The sequence below is a fragment of the Euphorbia lathyris genome, chromosome 4 (assembly GCF_963576675.1).
Source record: "Euphorbia lathyris chromosome 4, ddEupLath1.1, whole genome shotgun sequence".
Taxonomy (NCBI): domain Eukaryota; kingdom Viridiplantae; phylum Streptophyta; class Magnoliopsida; order Malpighiales; family Euphorbiaceae; genus Euphorbia; species Euphorbia lathyris.
In genome coordinates, this window is record NC_088913.1 from 71,051,650 (window position 1) to 71,068,235 (window position 16,586).

At 38.1% G+C, this 16,586-nt stretch overlaps 1 long non-coding RNA gene across 1 annotated transcript; it reads left to right on the plus strand.

The window, feature by feature from the left end:
* Positions 1-786: 786 nt before the first annotated feature.
* Positions 787-1,709, plus strand: LOC136226986 (uncharacterized). Its single transcript, XR_010687939.1, has 2 exons — positions 787-1,305; positions 1,409-1,709. It is a non-coding gene; the product is annotated as an uncharacterized lncRNA (long non-coding RNA).
* Positions 1,710-16,586: the final 14,877 nt, after the last annotated feature.

Here is a 16,586-nt window from a genome sequence, read left to right on the forward strand (position 1 = left end):
CATTTAATATTTTTAAAAACTTTTATCATTTTTTAAATGAATTAAATAATATATGTGTGCACATAAGAACAACACTCCAACTCACCAATTTCTAACAACTCTCTCCATAGAACAACCCCAACAAAAATCATCTCTAATAGTTAGTTATAATCACACTATTCAATAAGTCTCATACATTATATAATATTTAATTTTCTTTACTTTTAATCAATTAACATATTTTGTAATAATAATAAAATTCATTAATGAATTAATATTAATTGAATAGAAAAAGGAAAAAGTAAAAAAATAAACCTTGTGATTTGGATCATTTTGCAACATAGACTATGTGGTTTAAGAGTTGGTCGTTTATATAATAAGGCTCAAAATAATAGTTTTTGATAAGTGAGAAAAATTAACAAAGATGAAAGAGAAGAAAGAGAAATAAGAAATTAAAGAGAAAGGGAGAAAATGACTTATTTGATTTTTATTTTTTATTTTCGGGTTTATTTTGTAGAAATAATAAACTTATAATTAATAGAGTCTTTAATGTGATTCAGTGTATTATCTAAGAGTCATTTCTGTATCTGTATTTATAGAGTATCCAAGAGTCATTTCTGTATTTGTGTCTGTATCTGTATTTATAGAGAGTTAATGTGGTTTACTAAGAGTCATGTTTGTAATCTATAAGGGTAAATTTCATCAATGGTGTACAACTTTTACCTCGTTTCACACTTTGGTGTACAACCTTCATTTTGTCTCACTAATATATACGACCTATAGGTGACCTCCCACTATGGTGTATGGCCGGTTAAAATGACCGGTCAACGCGCCACATCATCAATTTTTCATCTCTCCTATTAAAAAAAAATGGGACCCATCCTAGTAAAAATACCCTTAATTGACTTTAACTCCTTAAATTATTAAAATACTTTCTTTCCTGCCTCTTCTCACCCAGAATTTTCTATCTTCGACCTTTTCATATTCTGTGTGTACTTTGAAAGAAAAATATATAAATCTTGCTCCATCTTCAACTCATCATGTGAATCAAAACCAGATGAAACCATACCAACAAAGCTATCCTATCTGTATATCCTTTTATTTATTCGAACTCCCATCTCCTCCCTTATTTCCTATCGCTTCCTCTCCTCCGCCATATACGACGCTTCTCTATGTGTCGATGAACAATATCCACCGCTTCTCCATCCGCCATTGAACGATATCCGTTGCTTCTCCTCCTCACGAAATCAGTTCTGAAACTTCTCCATCTCGCGGAGGCACTGCATAACAGATTTTGTTGGAAAATTGCAATCTTAGCCAAAACGGGTAACTCTTACTATTTTTCGTTGAATCATCAATGTCGAACCTCATAATCTAACTTTATGTTGCTGGACTGTAAATCATTTTCTGTCTAAACTCTTTTTCATAGCCGAAGAATGAATGGGAATAGATCTGGGCAAAATCCATGTGCCTCTCTTTCATGAAGCCAACCTGGGTAAATCAATGAAATTAGATGACTCTTACCGTTGAAAAGAGCACTGTTTTGGAGTTGTAGATCTTCTCGTAGAAGCTGGTCAAGATTGTGAACTGTCGTCGTGCTGTTTTATTATTTGGAATTTTCACTGGGATTTTGACAATATGGATTTAGTTGTATTAATTTGTTAGATCCATGGATTCTTTTGAATTTTTTCTATTCATGAATCCAATTAAATTTTTTGGATTCCATTTTATATGGGTTTTTATTTTGTGGATTTGAGTTTTTAAAATTCAATTTTATATGGGTTTGTTCATCAATTAAAACATAGAGAGATGAATAAATGAAAAAAAAAACAGAGGAGAGAGAAAGCAGGAGGTCGAAGTAAAGAAAGAAAATGGAGATAAGAATGAGGAGAGATAATGATGCTGAAAAGAAATGTTAAGGGACATTAAAGTAATTTAAATATTTGTGGTATTTAAAAATTATTTATGTGAAATTGTATCTTTAGTTAATTAGGAGGGAAAAATAATAGGGTATTTTAGTCCTTTCAATTCTAAGGGTCCCGTGTTTTTAAATGAAAGAGATGAAAAAAAGGATGATGTGGCGCGTTGATTGGCGTTGACCGGTCATTTTAACCGGTCATACACCATAGTGGGAGGTCACCTATAAGGTTGTACATATTAGTGAGACAAAATAAAGGTTGTACACCAAAGTGTGAAACAGGGTAAATGTTGTACACCATTGATGAAATTTACCCTAATCTATAAATACCTATCAATACAAGTAGTAAGATAAGAGAATTTTCTTTCAGCAATTATACTCTTCCTCTGTTACCTTTGAAAGTTTATTTATTTGATCCAACAAATTGGTATCAGAGCCAGCAAAAATTATCTACGATGATGAATGGAATGATCCCATATAAATATCCACAATTATCAAAGGAAAACTATGATAATTGGTGCATTAGAATGAAGGCTTTGTTGGGTTCCCAAGATGTATGGGAAATGGTAGAAACTGGATATGATCAGCCAGAGAATAAGGAGGAATTGACGAATGCTCAAAAAGTGAAAAGGAAGAAAGACCAACAAGCACTCTCTCTAATCCACATGTGTCTGGATGAGAATATGTTCGTGAAAATTTCGACTGCAACAACAGCGAATGAGGCATGGGAGATTCTCGAAATTCCTTTAAGGGGAAAGATAAAGTAGTGAAGGTGCGTTTGCAAACATTGAGAAGTGAGTATGAGAAACTCAAGATGAAAGAGTCAGAGAAAATTGATGAGTTCTTTAATAGAACTTTGGTAATTGTCAATCAGTTGAAGAGATATGGAGAAAAAATGGAGGATGTTCTTGTGATAGAAAAAATCCTTCGTTCTTTGACTCAGAAATTTGATTACGTGGTGACTGCGATTGAAGAATCAAAGGATCTGGAGACTATGTCTGTAGATCAACTCTTGGGTTCGTTACAAGCCCATGAGGAGAGATTAAAAAATAGAGAAGAACCCGTTGATGCGGTTTCGGTGAAACCTCACTAAGGGATAAGTGTACCCCGTCATTATCAAGTAATAAATTTCTGGTTAAGTCCAGGTTATCGTCCACAGGATTTATTTCTGCAAGTACCGAGCTACTCGATCTCGGATGTTATCTAGGCTTAGGGGGGTTTTGAGTTTGGTTTGTTTAATTAATCTACTCCTAGGTTGAATTTGCACTAATCCTAGCTAAGTTATCTAATTCTAACTAAATTATCTAATTCTAGCTAAGTTATTCTAAGCCTAACTAAGTTACTCTACCCCTAATTGATCTTTCATTAATGAAACTATCCGAAGGAACATGGAATGATCGATAATAATAAAGATAGATTATCCAGGCTATTGAATAAAAACCTAATCTGAGTCACTTGTATTCAAGGCGATTAACCCTACTTACCCTCCTGAGATTCCTAGCGCGTGATTCCCTAAGGCCGAAACTAGGTCTAAGGCTCAGTAAATTGGCGCTTAATCAACTAAGAGGTCGTCAATCTCCTAGGCTCTGACTAGGTCAGATTCAGCTCGCAATATGTGCCTACTAGATTTTGGGGCTTTTGAATGAGTTAAACCAATTGAATAAAGCGTAAGACAAAGATAAGATAAATAATCATAGAACAAAATAAGAGCTAAATTATTATTAAAGGCGAGATGATTGTCACAAGATACAATAAGACAAGTTCGGCAACTGTATCAAAGAGTACAAACATGGAAAGATAAAAGGAGATACTAAAATTCCTTTCAGGGAACCTGTTTACTCTGCAGCTGGCGACTTGATCTTAAGGACGAACCTTGATGATTCCTCGAGGAAAAGCTTTGAAGGAGCTTCAATGGAGGTTGAGGAAGATGAAGGAGATGGAGAGGAATTACAAGGGGAAAGCTAAAACAATTTACAAAAATGAAAGATATCTAATTTACAATTGAGAATTCCTATTTATAGACGCGTCTCAGGCCTCGTTTTGACCTATTTTCATGTCCTAGTTGGTGTAGAAAGACGTGGGGCCGAGCGTGGCTTCGTGGGGGCGGAATTTGTCTTTTTGACCAATTCCCGCAGGGCTGCTCGCCGAGCAGGAAAGGCTGCTCGCCGAGCAGGAAAGGCTGCTCGCCGAGCAGGGTTGCTCGCACCGAGCAGCCCCCTGCTCGCCGAGCAGGCGCCTGGTGGCCTGCTCGGCGAGCAGAAATGGCCCGTGGGGCCCTGCTTGCCGAGCGTTTTCGCCTGAGGCGCTCTCGATCCAAGCTCGATGAGTTCTGCGACCTTTTTCGTCCGACTTCACACCTGCACACGCATAAAAACTCCGGAAAACATTAGTCCAAAAGCCAAATTGATCCGTCAATCGCTTATTTTGAGCAAACGCTTCGTTTGGTGCGACTTTTGACGGACCAATTAGCTTCAAAAGATAACGGAATTCTAATTCGCATGCTATTTCGGCCGTATTTGCCTAAATTGATTACAAAACGAGCCTAAATGACGAAAAGTAAATAGAATGTTCTCAATTCCTAATTAACTCACACAAAAGCATTTAAATGCGAGAATTGCTCGCTTATTAGCCAAATAACCCTAAAAACCGTCCTAAAACCGTACCCAAAGATAGGGTTTTTTGACCCCTATCAAACCTCCTCGCACTTAAAACTTTACTTGTCCCCAAGTAAACTAAAAAAACTAAACCCGCCATCACAAGCAAGCTAGAAAACTTCCCAGTTTGACTAGGTGCTTGACACAATTTCGAGCATCTGTAATCACATACATTCGGAAATACAAAGTAGAGACACGATATCCAAAAGCCGCATTTCAATTACAATAGGTCATAGTTTTAAGCAAATGGACACATGTTCAATTAAACGAGTTTAAGGGGATCGCTAAGTAAAACACCTCACCATAGGTAGTTCACTCATTCACACAATTTTTGGTGGCTAAGGTGTTTACTCTCGGCTTATGTTCTTGCTTAGGATTACGTTGATTTTGCACGTTCATTCGGGTTCCTCTACTATGCTATATGACTCCGATGATATCAAAAACAGCCTCTAATTGGGGTTGTAATGTGGTTAGAGGGTTAAAGGTACAACAAGGGTTAAAAGTTCTAGCGCTACAAAAACAAAGTTAAAATGGCTTTAGCAAATATGAAGTGACTGAGCTTTTTATTCATCCCTTATTGTTTTCTTTTGGGATGTTTTCTTGAGACGTTTTTTATTTTTAGGAACTGGGGAATGAAGTTTTGTTTTCCCTTTTGTTCGTCACTTTTCTTTTCTTTTTTTCCTGTTTTTCTCTCCCCTTTTTTTTCTTTTTGGGATAGTGATGCTCATTCACTTCTTAGCCTTTTGGCTTGCTACTGTAATGCCATAAACAAAGATAAAGCGCTAGAAGAAAACAAAGGCTCAGTTCGAGCTTTGCAAAAACGAAGGTTAAGTAGCGAACCAAGTTGTGGTTCGCAAAAATGGGTTAGAACGAAAGAAAGATCTACAAACTACAAAAAAAAATCGGCTCAAAGGGGCTTCCTAGAGTGGATGAAAAAGAAAAACAAGGTAAAGAAAAAGGGTTAATTCTAATGAGGCTGATTCATCGTTTATCATCTCAAATCATTGCATGTAGGTTCAACACAGTATTAGGTGCAAAATCTGTAATCTTCCACAAGTCAAAGCATTCACACAAAAATGTCAAGAAAAAGAGCTTTTTGATGTTCGCTCTTAGGCTCAAATTCAGCTCACAATTCTTTGGGTTTCAATTTTGTGTTTACTAGTTTTCCCCAAACTCAAGTTTAATATCACATGCCTTCAATTCTTAAGTTATCTACCTAAGTAATGATTTTAGCATTTCTTCAAAAGTAGGGTCTAAATGCAAACTGTAGCTCATGCTTTTACAGATACAAGAGTTGTGTCCTACGCCTAAACTAGTTGTCATGCAATTTTAGATTCGGTTCTCAGCCCTCAAAGACAAATAACTAAGTTTAGATTCGAAGGAGGTTCACTGTTTTAGGTCCTAAACATGCAAAAACACGAATAAAGCAAAAATAAAACACCAAAACGCAAACCTAAACTAGACATGACGCAACAAAAATTAAAAATTTATACAATTTTTGTAAGTTTGTCTACCCCTCCTCCTCACACTAAAATTATGCAATAAGTTCCAACATTGCATCATAAATCATGAAGTATGAGTGTAAAAAGTTAGGGTGGAGAAGACAACTTACTGTTCGGCCGGGGGGTATGGCCAAGGCATGTTGTAGCGCTCGCAGTAGTCTGTCGCTACGTACTCAAGACCCGAAAGCCTTCGGTCCATGTTCTGCTCAAAGTTGGTGAACCGTTGGTCCATCTGTTGAATAGTGTTAAAGGTCCGTAGGTTAAGATCTCGCATTTCTACCATCATAGTGTTGATGGCTTGGAACTGGGCCTCCGTCCTCGACGCTTGGTGTTCCCTTTGGTCTCCTGCTGACGCAGGTTCTTCTTCCTCAGGTTCTTCATCCCTTCGCTGTTGTGGAACTCGTGCTCTTTTTCTTCCTCCTCCGCTGGAGCTTGCTCCTCTAGTTGGGTTCCTGTTTAAGACTTCTTGAAAAGTGGATTTCCCCAAAAACTTGGAATTGAGCAAAGTAGGATAAATAGCGATTTCGGGATTATCTAAATTCTTGAATTGGCTCTCAAGTAAGTTGGTAACTAGGTGCCCAAGACCTAGGGAACCGCGTTTCCTACTTGTTTAGCTTGAGAAGCCTTCAAATATGGCCTTGACATTGTCCACGTGTTTGTGGTTGGCCACGCACCACAGTATGAGCAATTCCGTCTTTGAGACTTTATTGCTCTCGTTCTTGCCCAATAAGTTGTGGGCCACAAATTTGTGGACAAGATTGAGAAGTGGGTCTAGGAGGGCGACTGGGCTAGCAATCTGAGAGTTAAAGTCTGATATGCCTGTGAGTTGTTCCCAAGCTATATCTTTTGTTATAGGCTTCTCAAAGTCTGAGATCGCCTCTGGGTGATTATAAACTCCCATTAGGGCTGCCAGTGTGGTAGCATCAAGGCGGTATGGTTTACCGTTCAGCCTAAAAGAATGCTTCCCACCGCCCAGGGGTAGCTCCTTTTTCCAAGTGGTCAAGAACTCTATAGTAAAGTTGTGATAAACCAGAGTATGTGTTGTGGCTAGTCTATACCAGCCGTGAAATTTGAGGATTTCATTAAAATCCTTTTTCAAGCCTATACTCGATAAAAAGGTTTGATCGACAACTACATGTGTGGCAAGGTCTTGCTTGGAAAACCTATCATATAAAAGTCCCTCACGTTCATCAACTAGACCAAAGGGTGGATCATACTTAGCTTGGAGGCTCTCGTCGAACTCGACCTCCGATTCGGCTTCGTTTTCGACAAAGACCTTGGCTTTTCCTTTCCGACCCATATTTCCTGAGGAATAGACCAAAAAATGGAAGAGTTAGAAAATATTCACAAGTTTCAACACAAACCCCCAATAAACTATTCATAGGCAACAATTATAGCTTTAGGCACTTAGGGACTAAACCATGAGTATTTGGTCCCTAAGTGTTTTACCCGAAATTCACAAAATTCATGCAAAATTGAAGATACCCAATGACTAAAACATAAAAGGAATGCAATTCACAACTCTATTGACAAGTTTCTAACTATAAATTGAATAGTTGAACTTTGAGCTAAAATGGAGATTTTTGCCCAAATTGAGCAATTTCTCCAAATATTCACAAATTGAGAATAGAAATCACACCCAAACTATAGATTAATCATTATGTTAACATAAATTGCAAGGAAATCAAGAATTTAAAAGCAAACAAGACATTAATTTGAGAAAAGGGAAAAAACCCAAAACTTAGGTTTTTCTCAAACCTCAAAAATTATCACCCTAAACTAAAATCTAAGCCTATAAACATGTTAGAAATCAAAAATAGGTAAAGATTCATACCTTATATCTTGAATTCGGGTTAGAATGGTGAATTTGGGGGGTTAGGTTTTGAAGAAGCAAAAGAGAAAGGAGAAGAGAAGAATGGGGAAATATGAAAAAAGAAAGAAGAGAGAAGGGAAGAAGAAAGTGGGGAAGGGGATGATGAGTCACCCCCCCCTTTTTCTTTTCTTTTTCTCTCTTTTTTTTGGTTCGGGATTTTTAAAATCCCGAACAGCCCGTGTCAGCTGAGTCGGCCGACCAGCCCGGCGAGTTGGGCAGTGCCTCACTCGCCCGGGTTGGACGAATTTTTTTTTTTTAACATAGAGTGCGGGGGACAAAGCTTGACAGTTTAAATAAACAACCGAGATGAAAATTCAATTAACCAAAATAATAAAAGGGAATAAGAAAAAAATAAAAAATGAAAAGAAAAGAGAATGCAGAATCAAAACTGTTCAAACTTTGGATTAAAAACCGAGGAGGACCCGATTTCTCCCCCTTACTCAATCCTTTCTCAGGATCTTCGGGTTCTTCTCCGTTGTGCTCGGGAGAGAACCCTGTGGCCTTTCCTGCCTATCCCTGTTGGGCAAGCCTAGCTGAGATCTCCTTCAGAAGAGTGATCACTTCGTCGGATTCCTTAGGGTGTTGCACTGGCCATTGATTTTGCTGTTGGTATGGGGGCATGCCAAGCCCCTGCTCTCTATGCTCTTGAACAAATCCGCTAGGAGGTCGGAGCACATTTTGATTCGAGTTCCCGTAAGAGAGGTTCGGGTGCCGAGGCCTCCTGTAGTTGCCATTGTTGTTGTAGGAGTTGTAGTTGTTGGGGTTACCGTTGTTGTAGTTCTGATTGTATCTCGGCTGCCCTCCAACGTAATTGACCATCTCCACCCCATCTCCAGCGAAAGGGCTACCTGCTTGACAATCCTTTCCATTGTGGTCGCCGCCACAGTGCACACAGGTGGGAGGTCGGCTAAGCGTAGCCAACAGTACATCCATCTTCCTACTCAAATCTGCAACAGCTGGATTTTGTTCCTGCTCTTCCACAGCAAATACCCGCTGCCTAGTAGGACCAGCGAGCTTCTGTTCTTGCCACTGCACACTCTTTCTGGCCAGCTCATTAATCATGTCATATGCCTCTGCTGCTGTCTTTCTAAACAAATCTCCACCCGCTGCGGAGTCGATAATGGCTCTGTTGGTGGGTGTCAGTCCGTGATAGAAGACGCTCACTAACTGATGTTTAGGTATGTCATGATGAGGGCACATGCGCAGCATTTTCCTGAATCGAGTCCAAGATGTGTGGAGCGCCTCATGCTCGGGTTGGTGGAAGGATGTGATCTCACCCCTGAGCATTGCTGTCTTTGAGGGAGGGAAGTAGTAGGACAGGAATTCCTTCTCTAACCCTGCCCATGTTGTGATTGAACCAGGCTCCAGTGTTCTCAGCCATTCCAAAGCTTGCCCCGTCAGAGAGAATGGGAAAAGTTTCAGTCTGGCAGCATCTTGGGGGACCCCGTTGGTCCTTGCAGTGTCTGCGCACATTAGGAAGCGATCCAGATGATCATTCGGGCTTTCATATGCTTCTCCTCCAAACAGTCCAGTCTGTTGGATCAAGTGAATTATTCCAGACTTGATTTCGTATGTATTTGCTTGAATGTTTGGAGCAGCAATGCCTGACAGATGCTGATGTTGGTGCGGTGCCAGGATCTCACTCATCAGACGAGTGTCGGTTTCTGGTCCGGTGTTCTCCGGGTTTCGCTCATTGTTTCGTTCATTGTCAGTCATCTTGAGACGTTTGATAGGCTCGATGATCTCGTCTTCCTTCAGCTTTCCGATCTGTTTGCTCCTGCGAAGAGTACGTTCAAGTTCAGGGTTAAGAGGGATAACCGGTATTTTCACTGATCTCGTAGGCATACGCTGAGAAAAGATAAATACAGAAATAAATGAAAGCTGAAGGGAAATCGTACAAATCATACAGTTTCGTACAAGTATAAGAATAGTACAGATAAACATATACAGACACATATAGGTGTAGTTGATAGCTACATACTCGTACAGACGAATACACACAAGCGTAAGCATAAACACGGATGGTTATCATAAATGAGTATATATAAATAAGTGTATATAAACAAGTATAAACGGTATGTATATGTAATACAGAGAGTCATGATTATAAACAAGTATAAATGATATTAACAAAGAAAGTATCCACAAAGAATGCCTAAACTAACAAGTCGACCTTTGGTTCGATATTGCAGAAGAAATAAATCCCCGGCAACGGCGCCAAAAACTTGATGCGGTTTCGGTGAAACCTCACTAAGGGATAAGTGTACCCCGTCGTTATCAAGTAATAAATTTCTGGTTAAGTCCAGGTTATCATCCACAGGATTTATTTCTGCAAGTACCGAGCTACTCGATCTCGGATGTTATCTAGGCTTAGGGAGGTTTTGAGTTTGGTTTGTTTAATTAATCTACTCCTAGGTTGAATTTGCACTAATCCTAGCTAAGTTATCTAATTCTAACTAAATTATCTAATTCTAGCTAAGTTATTCTAAGCCTAACTAAGTTACTCTACCCCTAATTGATCTTTCATTAATGAAACTATCTGAAGGAACATGAAATGATTGATAATAATTAAGATAGATTATCCAGGCTATTGAATAAAAACCTAATCTGAGTCACTTGTATTCAAGGCGATTAACCCTACTTACCCTCCTGAGGTTCCTAGCGCGTGATTCCCTAAGGCCGAAACTAGGTCTAAGGCTCAGTAAATTGGCGCTTAATCAACTAAGAGGTCATCAATCTCCTAGGCTCTGACTAGGTCAGATTCAGCTCGCAATATGTGCCTACTAGATTTTGGGGCTTTTGAATGAGTTAAACCAATTGAATAAAGCGTAAGACAAAGATAAGATAAATAATCATAGAACAAAATAAGAGCTAAATTATTATTAAAGGCGAGATGATTGTCACAAGATACAATAAGACAAGTTCGGCAACTGTATCAAAGAGTACAAACATGGAAAGATAAAAGGAGATACTAAAATCCCTTTCAGGGAACCTGTTTACTCTGCAGCCGGCGACTTGATCTTAAGGACGAACCTTGATGATTCCTCGAGGAAAAGCTTTGAAGGAGCTTCAATGGAGGTTGAGGAAGATGAAGGAGATGGAGAGGAATTACAAGGGGAAAGCTAAAACAATTTACAAAAATGAAAGATATCTAATTTACAATTGAGAATTCCTATTTATAGACGCATCTCGGGCCTCGTTTTGACCTATTTTCGTGTCCTAGTTGGTGTAGGAAGACGTGGGGCCGAGCGTGGCTTCGTGGGGGCGGAATTGGTCTTTTTGACCAATTCCCGCAGGGCTGCTCGCCGAGCAGGAAAGGCTGCTCGACGAGCAGGGCTGCTCGCGCCGAGCAGCCCCCTGCTCGCCGAGCGTTTTCGCCTGAGGCGCTCTCGATCCAAGCTCGATGAGTTCCGCGACCTTTTTCGTCCGACTTCACACTTGCACACGCATAAAAACTTCGGAAAACATTAGTCCAAAAGCCAAATTGATCCGTCAATCGCTTATTTTGAGCAAACGCTTCGTATGGTGCGACTTTTGACGGACCAATTAGCTTCAAAAGATAAACGAAATTCTAATTTGCATGCTATTTCGGCCATATTTGCCTAAATTGATTACAAAACGAGCCTAAACGATGAAAAGTAAATAGAATGTTCTCAATTCCTAACTAACTCACACAAAAGCATTTAAATGCGAGAATTGCTCGCTTATTAGCCAAATAACCCTAAAAACCGTCCTAAGACCGTACCCAAAGATAGGGGTTTTTGACCCCTATCACCCGTCGCTCAGGTGTTACAGGCGAAACTAGATTTGAATGATAAAGAAGAAAAGAAGCAATTTGAAGGTGGATATGGAAGGGGAAGAGGAAGATCAAGAGGTAGAGGCCGTGGCTGGAATCGTGGATATAATGGAAGAGGTAGAGGTGGCAGAAATTTCCACAATAATGAAGCCACAAATAATCAGCAATGGAATGCAAGAGGACGTGGTAGAGGCAACAATTTCCAAGGCCGTGGAAATAATTGGCATGGTCGTGATAAATCTCGTGTGCAATGTTACAATTGTCAAGAATTTGGGCATTATGCTGCTGAGTGTAAATCTGAACCTTTTAAAGACGAACAGGCCAATTTTGCCAAGGCCGACGATGAAGAATCAACTTTGTTACTGACATGTAGCAAAGATGAAGCAAGGAGCAAGGAGTCTTGGTATCTAGACTCGGGAGCAAGCAACCATATGACGGGAAATAAAGAATTTTTTTATAAGCTTGATGAATCTAAGAAAGGAAGTATTTCTTTCGGTGACAAAACAAAAGTTCCAGTTGTGGGAAGCGGTGACATTCTTATCAAATTGAAGAATGGAGATCATCAATTTATTTCTCATGTTTATTATGTTCCAGCTTTGAAATCCAATATTTTGAGTATTGGACAACTTTTGGAGAAAGGTTATGAGGTGGAGATGAACAGGAATGGGCTGGTTATGAAAGATGGAAAGAAAAAAATGATTGCAAAAGTTCCCATGTCTGCAAACAAGATGTTCAAATTAAAAATCAGCACTGATCGTCCTATGTGTTTGAAAGCTTCATCAGATTCTGCATGGCTGTGGCATCTCAGAATGGGTCACTTGAATTTTGGTAGACTGGAGCAAATATGCAAGCAACAAATGGTGCATGGACTACCTTCCATAAATCATCCCAATCAGATTTGTGAAGGATGTATGTACGGGAAGCAATCCAGAAGGAGTTTTCCAAAGGAGTCTTTGTCAAGCACATCAAAACCACTTGAATTGGTGCATGCAGATATTTGTGGTCCCGTTAATCCGAGTTCACATGGAGGAAGCCGATATTTCTTATTATTTATTGATGATTATACTTGGAAAATATGAGTTTATTTTTTGAAGGCAAAATCTAAAGCATTTGAAGTGTTTAAAAAATTTAAAGCACTAGTTGAGAATGAAAGCGGCTTGAAGATTCAATCATTGCGAACTGATCGAGGAGGAGAATTCACATCTGAGAAATTCAATCAGTTCTGTGATTATAATGGTGTTCGTCGATTGCTTACTGTTCCAAGATCTCCTCAACAAATGGTGTCGTGGAACGGAAAAATAAAACCATTCTTAACATGACTCGAAGCATGATGAAGTGCAAAGGTATGCCAAAAGAATTTGGGCAGAAGCAGTAACATATGCAGTCTATTTAAATAATAGAAGTCCTTCAAAGAAGCTTTTGCGAAAGACCCCTAATGAAGCATGGTGTGGAAAGAAACCAAATATTTCTCATGTAAAGGTATTTGGTTGTCTTGGTTATGTTCATGTTGCTGACGAATTGAGAAGCAAATTGGATGATAAAAGTGAGAAGATGGTGTTTATTGGCTATGCAAAAAATTCCAAAGGTTATTAATTTTATAATCCTCGGAATGGAAAAGTTGTGATAAGCAGAGATGCAGAATTTCAAGAAGAAAGCTCTTGGAATTGGAAGATTCCAGAAGATGAAAATTATGATTTTCTTCCTGTATATGATGATGATTTTGCAGGTCAAAATGAAGATGTAATTATCACACCACCGAATTCACCTTCTACATCTCAGACAAATATGTCAGACTCATCCCCAGAAAGTTCATCAGAAAGGCAGCCTCGAATGAGAAGCTTGAGTGAGATTTATGCAGAAACTGAAGAAGTAGATAACGCTGCTTTATTCTGTTTGTTTGCTGATATAGAACCTGTACAATTTGAAGAAGCTGTTCAGGAAAAGAAATGGAGACAAGCAATGGATGACGAAATAAATTCCATAAAGAAGAATGACACTTGGGAATTGACAACATTGCCAAAGGGAAAAAAAGTAGTAGCAGTGAAGTGGATTTTCAAAATAAAGAAAAATGCCAAAGGAAAAGTGGAGAAGTATAAAGCTCGCCTTGTTGCAAAAGGTTTTTCTCAAAAGGCCGGAATTGATTATGAAGAAGGTTTTGCTCCGGTTGCTCGAATCGAGACAATTCGATTAGTTATTTCTTTGGCAGCTGAACAAGGATGGAAAATTCACTAAATGGATGTCAAGTCATCATTCTTAAATGGAACTCTTGAAGAAGAAGTTTATGTCAATCAACCATTGGGTTATACTGTGAAAGGGCAAGAAGATAAGGTGTTGAAGTTAAAAAAGGCTTTGTATGGCCTTAAGCAGGCTCCAAGGGCTTGGTATTCTTGCATCGATGACTATTTCTAGAAGAATGGCTTCACAAGATGTCCATACAAGCATGCTTTGTATATCAAGGAGAATGAGGATGGAAAAATAATGTATGTATGCTTGTATGTTGATGATTTAATTTTCACAGGATCTGATCAAAAGATGATTGAAAAATTTAAGAAGTTGATGACAAATAATTATGAGATGACAGATTTGGGGCTGATATCATATTATTTGGGCATTGAAGTTAAGCAAAGTGATGAAGGTGTCTTTTTGTCTCAGAAGTCATATGCAGAAGCTATTTTAAAAGAATTCAAGATGGATAAATGCAATTCAGCTTCTACGCTAGTGGATTGTCGAAATAAGTTGTTAAAGCATCATGATGAAGAAAAGGTGAATCCAACTTTGTTTAGAAGGTTGGTTGGAAGGCTGAGATTTTTGACATGTACAATGCCATATATCTTATATGGAGTTGGACTCATTAGTCGTTACATGGAGGTTCCAACTTTGACTCATATGGAGGCAGGAAAAGGAATACTTCGATACATTAAAGGTACATTGGATTATGGTTTATTTTACTCTTCCCAGAACAATTTCAGATTGTATGGATTCAGAGATAGTGATTGGGGAGGAGATATTGATGATAGAAAAAGCACAACTGGTTTTGTGTTTTTTATGGGAACTGCTGTTTTTGCTTGGAGTTCTAAGAAACAAGCAATTGTTACACTTTCAACATGTGAAGCAGAGTATGTTGCAACAGCTTCTTGTGTTTGTCATGCAATATGGTTGAGACGGATGTTAAAAAGTTTGAAGTTTGCTCTAGATGGAGCAACTGATGTTTTTGTTGATAATAAGTCAGCTATTGCGTTGGCTAAAAATCTGATCTTTCATGATAGAAGCAAACACATTGACACCAAGTATCACTTTATTAGAGAATGCATTGGAAGGAAAGAAATTCAACTCAAGCATGTACCATCCAAAGATCAAGTTGCTGATATTTTTACTAAAGCTTTGAAGTTGGAAGATTTCAACAGATTGAGAGTTGTTCTTGGCGTAACTAAGGGATAAAAAAATTATAAGTTTAAGGGGTGTGTTGAAATAATAAACTTATAATTAATAGAGTCTTTAATGTGGTTCAGTGTATTATCTAAGAGTCATTGCTGTATCTGTATTTATAGAGTGTCTAAGAGTCATTTTTGTATCTGTATTTATAGAGAGTTAATGTGGTTTACTAAGAGTCATGTTTGTAATCTATAAATACCTATCAATACAAGTAGTAAGATAAGAGAATTTTCTTCCAACAATTATACTCTTCCTCTGTTATCTTTGAAAGTTTATTTATTTGATCCAATATATTTGTGATAATTAGATAATAAGGGGCATTAATTTATAAAATAAATAAATATAAGGACAAAATTAATTCTTTTTCATTTTCCCTTTGACTTTTGACTTTTTTTAACATTATTAGTCAATTTGGCATGTGTTTGCTAACGGAATGAACCTCAAGGTACCTTTTTGCCAGCTTTTAAACCACATAGTCTATGTTTGAAAATGACCCAAACCACAAGATTTATTTTTGTACTTTCACCATAAAAAATCTATCAATATTTAATATTAATCGAAGGTCTTCCACTATACGTTGGAATAATTTTTGACTTATCTAGAACCGTCTTCGAAAAACTTCGACTGAATAGACTGGTTAAGCAGCAAAGTAGTCATTATACAGACGTTTTATAGCAGCTTCACGATCACGTCTTACTTATTTTCTCCTTCGAGGTTCAGAATTGTGGTCGACTTCTTGTTGTACTTGTTGAAGTAGATAGAGATCAAGTTCATCATTCTCTTGAATCATTTCAATCGCACTCTGTATCATTAGCTCGTATTCTGCACTACTATCAGAAGACATTTTGGTGAGATAATGATGATATTTTAGATTATGAAGTTATGTGATGGTATTTTAGATGTACATATAGGAAATTATTCGTAACAATAAAGATGGAGAGTTTGAATTCGTAATAATAATGATGAAGAGTTTGAAGTCATAATATTAATGATGGAGAGTTTGAATTCTTGGATGTAATAATAACTCATCCTACATCTATAAATTATGACTTATTCGTAACTCTTTCTTGTACATTCAGTTCATTATTCAACTGGAAAATTCGTAAATGGCCTCATCTCACCCTAATGTTAATACATATGAAAATTTCCCTAATTTTCCTCCTTAACAGAGTATTGTCGAAACCTTCGACAAACCAGCTTGCACGGAACACATGCTATCTTATCAATATGATGATGTTCGTTTTCACGAAGATACTTTTGTTACTTCGGGAATTTTGCATCCTTTATTCATATATATTCTTTGTTTTAAGCTTCCGTCAGATGGCCAGTTTCCAGTCTGATCCCTTCATATGTTATGGCTCCTATGTTATATGCATTACATTCCGTTTGAATTTTGCGTGCTATAATGGTGTAACGCTTTCATTGAAGGTAA